Source organism: Theropithecus gelada, chromosome 12, assembly GCF_003255815.1.
Source record: "Theropithecus gelada isolate Dixy chromosome 12, Tgel_1.0, whole genome shotgun sequence".
NCBI lineage: Eukaryota > Metazoa > Chordata > Mammalia > Primates > Cercopithecidae > Theropithecus > Theropithecus gelada.
The window spans coordinates 112,855,406-112,861,654 of record NC_037680.1 but is presented as its reverse complement, the minus strand read 5'-3'; positions in this window follow the sequence as shown (position 1 = coordinate 112,861,654).

Here is a 6,249-nt window from a genome sequence, read left to right as displayed (position 1 = left end):
CGAACGGGGAAGTTACTTTTATATAAAACAGTGAGCCACAGACTTCAGAGTGTTCTCTAAGGGAAATTTAATTATATCCTCCCCAACAAGACATCCAAAATACCCTCGCCTAGCTTTTGTGTGTGTATTTATATGAGGCACAATGCCCACGTCCTGTGACATTAGTATTTCTCTTCACATCACTGGAAATCTGAGTACTTTGGAACTGGTTGGAGCAAATTATAATGCACCCAGCCAGGGCCTTTTGTTACGCAGCCCTTCGACGGTGGTGCCTGCCTGGCCCTCTGAAAGCCCAGGGACCACTGGAGTTCATTTGAGAACACTCTACCCCAAGTTGGTTGTGCAAATTATTTCTGCTCTATGCAGAGTCTTTTTATTTTCCTCATGACATCGAGTGACTTTGAATCTTGCATAATACATACTCACACATACACAGGGGAAAGGATTAAGGCACAACCAGGATTAAATAATGCTGATAATAACGAGCTGATGAAACCGGAACCGTCGAGGTTTCCTGTATGTCTCTGGGGCATGGCAGTGCCATGTCCAGTTGGGGAGGAACTTCTGGACTGCCAGGACTGGGTTTCTTCTGCAGATGTTTCGGTGTTGTCCTCCAAATGCTTAGCATCTGGATTTGGGATACCTTGGGCCGTGGTGAAGCCAGCTCCTGCCTTTTCTCCTGGGTCCAGGAAAGGGAGCAGTGTCGATCTTTCCAGGGTCAACCAAGGCAAAGGGGGCAGCCAGACAGCAAAGGATGCCCACTGCTGCTTCATGGGCCTGTCCTCCTAGGCTTAGCAGTGACCTTGCTGGTGGCCAGGCTGCCCTACACCCTTTGCTTTGTGAGGAAGGTGGACCCAGCGTCTCCTGCACCCATCACTGATCAAACTGTGGGCAGGCACGGGTGCACGGGCAGCACCAGAGAGCTTGCCGGCCCTGCGGGGATTTCCACGAGCTCTTCCCACCAGCATTGGTCCTCCGGTGGCCAAGGGTGCCCAAGCAGAGATGCCGGTCACTCAGCTCAAGGCCTCCCTCCTTGGTGAGGCTGGAAACACCCCTCCGTCCTCCAGGAGCACAGTGGGAGCTGGATGAGGAGATGGACCGTTGGGCACCTGCCCAGGGGTCCAGTTGAAAGGGACACCAACACAACACTGGGGTCACAGTGCCCTCAAGTGGAGACTTGCAGGCACCGCTCTCCATCAATTCCAGATTAAGAACATGCTCTAGGATGACCCATGTGTGTGAGAAATCTCTTATTCTAAATATAAAGATGGAGACGTGGCATTTTGTGGATGAGTATATTTATTTGCTAACAGGAAATAAGCTATTCGCCATCTCCAATAAGTAAATGTTGGACAAATATTTAAAGAATGTCAAGAATGTCTGTTTTGAGCCTGCTAGGGGGACCTCCACACATCCTTCTGCCCCTGCCTTCCCACCCACTCTGCAAATGCTCACAGGCAATGGCCACCTGTGAGTAAACGGGATGTCTCTTCCTTGGGACCCTGGAACCTCTCGGGAGGGGTTGGCCTTGGTGGAAAGGGAAGGAAGGGTGATTAGGGCTGAAAGAAACACTCATTTAATGAACATTTTCACTGGGCCGATTTTGTGCAAGGCCCCAGTAGCTATCGACCTTGTGATGCACGGTGTGGTTCTGAAGTGTGGACTGACAGGGCTGGACTTGGGCCAGGGCACAGTGCAGACTCAGGGAGTGCCTGGAGCAGGGAGCCACCACGAGGGAGTTCTCAGCCACTGTGTGGCTGCTTATGTCCTGTAGGAAACGCACAGTGCAGGTAACACGTGTATTCTGATGCCTCTCTTGTGGGTCTCACCTGGTCATCAAGCCACCAGCCTTCTCTCTTGGCTTCTCATCACATCACCTGCCAGGTGCTGCCCAGAAAGGAAGAGAAAGACTTTGGCTTAAAGGTGGACGCCAGAGGTCCCAACAGCTGGAGGCTCCCGCTCACAGCTCCCCTGTAGCAGAAGCACTTGTTCCTTCATTGTGGTTGTTGTTTCATTGCTTTGAGTTTTATTTTAACTGTTGGATAATAATTGTGCATATTTATGGGGTACAGTGTGGTGGTCTGAGACCTGCCCTCCTGTGTTCATTGCAGCACTGTTTACAATAGTCAAGGTGTAGAATCAACCCAAGCGTCCATCTACGGAGGGATGGATTAAAAGAATGTGGTATATACACAGCCGGAATACTATTCCACCGTAAAACTCAATGAATTCCTTTGCAACAATGTGGATGAGCCTAGAGGATGCCATGTTAAGTGGAATTAGCCAAGCACAGAAGGACAAATGCTGCATGTTCCTTCTGGATGGAAGGTAGAGCTCCCACACTGGCCACAGAGGGCTCACTATCACACAGCAGTGCTAGCGTGAGCTGCCACAGCTGCCCACCTGGGCCACTCACAACTGTGCCACAAGAATCCCCACGCAGAGATCTCTGTGTATTGCTGCATCTGGGTCTGCTGGGTAGGTTCCCAAAAGTGGCACAGCTATGTGGAGGCTCACACACGCAGAAGATGGTGAAGAATAAAAGTCATAGACCAGGGGACACAGCCTCCTGCCAGCCCATCTCCTCGATGATGGACACCCCCAGCAGAGGATGCCTGTCAATCATTCCTGCCATCAGAGGAACTGCCCAAAGGCAGGTGTGTTCCACACTGAGAGAAGCAAGGCCTGGTTGGAGACATTTCCTGAATTGTCAATGTCTGTAAATGCCTTCAGAGGAACCCAGACACTGGCTGGTTCCACCCTCTCCCAGGTCACTTTTCAGTTGGCAGAGCAAGCACAGCACAATGTCTGTATCACTGCAAACACATGAGGACGTCTGCATCACTGCAAGCGCACAAGGACACCTGTGTCACTGCAAGTGCACCATGATGCCTGTCACTGCAAGCATACCACGATGCCTGCGTCACTGCAAGCACACAAGGATGCCTGTGTCACTGCAAGCACATGGCAATGCCTGAGTCACTGCAAGCACACCACGATGCCTGCGTCACTGCAAGCACACCACGATGCCTGCGTCACTGCAAGCATGCAAGGATGCCTGTGTCACTGCAAGCACACGGCAGTGCCTGAGTCACTGCAAGCACACCACGATGCCTGTCACTGCAAGCACACAAGGATGCCTGCATCACTGCAAGCACATGAGGACACCTGTGTCACTGCAAGTGCACCACGATGCCTGTCACTGCAAGCACACAAGGGGCATCTGTGTCACTGCAAGCGCACCATGATGCCTGTTACTGCAAGCACATGAGGATGCCTGTGTCACTGCAAGCACACCGCGATGCCTGTCACTGCAAGCACACAAGGATGCCTGCATCACTGCAAGCACATGAGGACACCTGTGTCACTGCAAGCACACCACAATGCCTGTCACTGCAAGCACATGAGGACGCCTGTGTCACTGCAAGCACACTACGATGCTTGTGCCCCCACAGCATATGAGGACACCTGTGTCATTGTGCATTTAAAAGGCCCCAGGACCTCCCAGCCACACCAGACGCAAAAGGGAAGAAGAAAGCAGCAGGGAAGTTATTGTCAGGGAAAAGCTGAAATGAACTCCAAATACATTGAGAGTAGAGAAAATGCTTCCATTAGATTTTAATTCCACGCCCTCATCACTGGTGGGATGAACATTTCTGAAAGGCAGCTCCATAGAATGTTGCTGAAAGAGTCTGGCATCCTCACACCCCCTGCCTCTGATGATCCTAGAGGACATCCCTGCCACCACCCTTTGAGCCACTGTTAGGATGCTGAGCTGGGCTGCAGGAAAACACCAGAATTCAATCAAAAATGGGCAATGGGGAGAGGGCCTTCTAACTGCAAGGGGGCCAGGAAGTTGCTGTCTTGACAAGTCACTGTGAGGCTTAAAAATAAGCTTTAAAAATAGCATTTTAAAGGGAGTGGCTCAAACAGCCCTGGCTCAGGGACAGGGATCTGCAGGCACTGGCCTCTGCCATCTCCCTCCTCGCGGCCTCCCCTCTCCTTTGGATGGTGTTTTTGCAGGCTCCACCTCCCACGTGCCTCTAAGCCTGGGGCACTGTCTCAGGAGCCAGGGGGTCTGCTTGAGATGCATGCTCTGTACGGGTTCTTCTCCTGCCGGATGTGGAAGAGGCAAGTCCTGAGCACCGACAATCCACGAATTGACGAATCCACCGGAAAGTGTCCGCCCTGAATCTCAAAAACCCTAGGGACAGGACTGCTTAGTGTGGGCAGTACTGTGTGCATGGGATGGAAAGACTCACGTGAGGAGGAAGGACCTGACTCTGAGGACAAACCTCTCTGATGGTCAAGTGAAGACTCCATCCCACAATCACCCCGCCCCACCCTCCTAACCTTTCCCTCACTTTATTACAGGACGGGGCTGCAATGGTGTAAGAAGCGGGGGCAGAACGGGAGAGGATTATACAGTGGGACAGACATAACCTCTTTGAGCCTCTATGATAATTTACACACAGGATAAGACTAGCAAGTTAAGGCTGCAAGAGCCGATGTCTGAAGAGGTGTGATATTAACCAGACAGGCTTCGTATTTGAGTGAATGTGGAAGAAATGCTTAGGAATAGAAAATTTGACATCGACCCCTTCTTCTCTCCTTATTAGAATGAGGGATCTGACATGCCTTCCCCAAAGCTAAATAAATGTGTGTTTGTCCACGACTTTATCTTTGTCTCGGCCAGTTATATTAGAATATGACAGTTATTTTGACCTTACCAAACCGCCATCCCCGCCACATCCAGGGCACGCACACACACTTCAGTTGACATATCTAATTTGGTTTCATTGTGGGGTGGGGTGACATGTCTAATTGGAAATGTGACATCCTAATGACTTCCACTGACTGTGGAAAGACGTGCAAGGGCCCCTTGAACAAGATGGAGTTTCCAAGTCCTCCTCCTGTTGCCTGGGTGAGTCCCTGTGGAATGGAGATTGTCGGGGTGATAAGAGGAGCTGGATCAGAAGAGGAAGGCTGATGTGAATATATTGGGGCCAATAAAATCTTCTTGAAAGCTGGTTTCTTGGATACAAGTTGAGGACATGACACCGCTATCATCCAGGGTGTCCTGCTGGCATTATTAGGCCAATAAACCTCCTAAGATTCTCTCTCCCTGCACTTTACCCCAGGAGCCCAGCACCTGACAGCCGTGAGGGGGAGGAGCGCTGGCAGGGATGGCATGATGTGGCCTCATGTGGCGACCGCCCAGAGAGCTCTCGGACAGCTGCAGGTCAATAAAACATCCTCAGACCCTGCCCACTGGACCCCGTCTCTGTCCAGGGCCCCTAGGATTGCAGGGCAGACACAGCTGGTAAGTAGGGACAGGAAGGCTCACTGCACAAAAGAGATGCCTGTTAATTAGAAAGAGTTCACAGGGGGCCCCTGCAGATGTCATCAGGAGACACCACGAAGAGAGAGCAGTGAATCGCGCATGTCGCCTGGAAGCAAAAATGATGGAAGATCCGGACTGGGCTTAAAGAAACTGACTAGGGCCCCAGTGCATGGGAGGGCCCCTGGCAGAACGCGAGGCACTGGTTGCCTGAGAGATGTTCGCCTGCAGCTCCAGGATCCCACATGTGCCATGCTGCACCCTCCCCCTGAGCAGCGCCTCTTGGTGTTGGAGGTGCTTTTGACTTTCCTGGGGCTCATGTTAAAAAGCAGATTATGTATCAGTGGGTCAAGGTAGGACCCCAAGATACTGCATTTCTAACAAGTCTTCGGGTGATATTGATGCTGCAGGTCCCCATAAACGCTCTTAGAAATACAGGATCACGTCCTCCAGCCCAGACCTACTGTATCAGAATGTGCTGTTTATGACATCCCCAGGTGACTCTCAAATGCACATTAAGATTTCAGAAGTTCTGTTTAGACACCCAGTCTTATTCACTGAAAATCAGAAAGAGGAGAAACTGAAGAAGATTGTGGGCGTTCTTGCCACCAGACAAACAGCCAGAGGCCCCTTACGAATGGACCACGCCTGGAAGCAGCTAGGACGTAATATATAAGCTGCCGACTGAATTGCCTTTCCATGGCTTGATAGCTGCTATGGTTTGAATGTGTCCCCCCTAAAATTCAGGGGTTGCCAAGGTGATAGTATTAAGAAGTGGGGCCTTTAAGAGGTGATTAGGCCATGGGGACTCCTCTCACATGAACAGGATTAGCTGCCCCTATAAAAAGACGTGGCAAAGAGAGTTTGTCTCACCTGCCCTTCCACCTTCCACCATGAGAGGACACAGC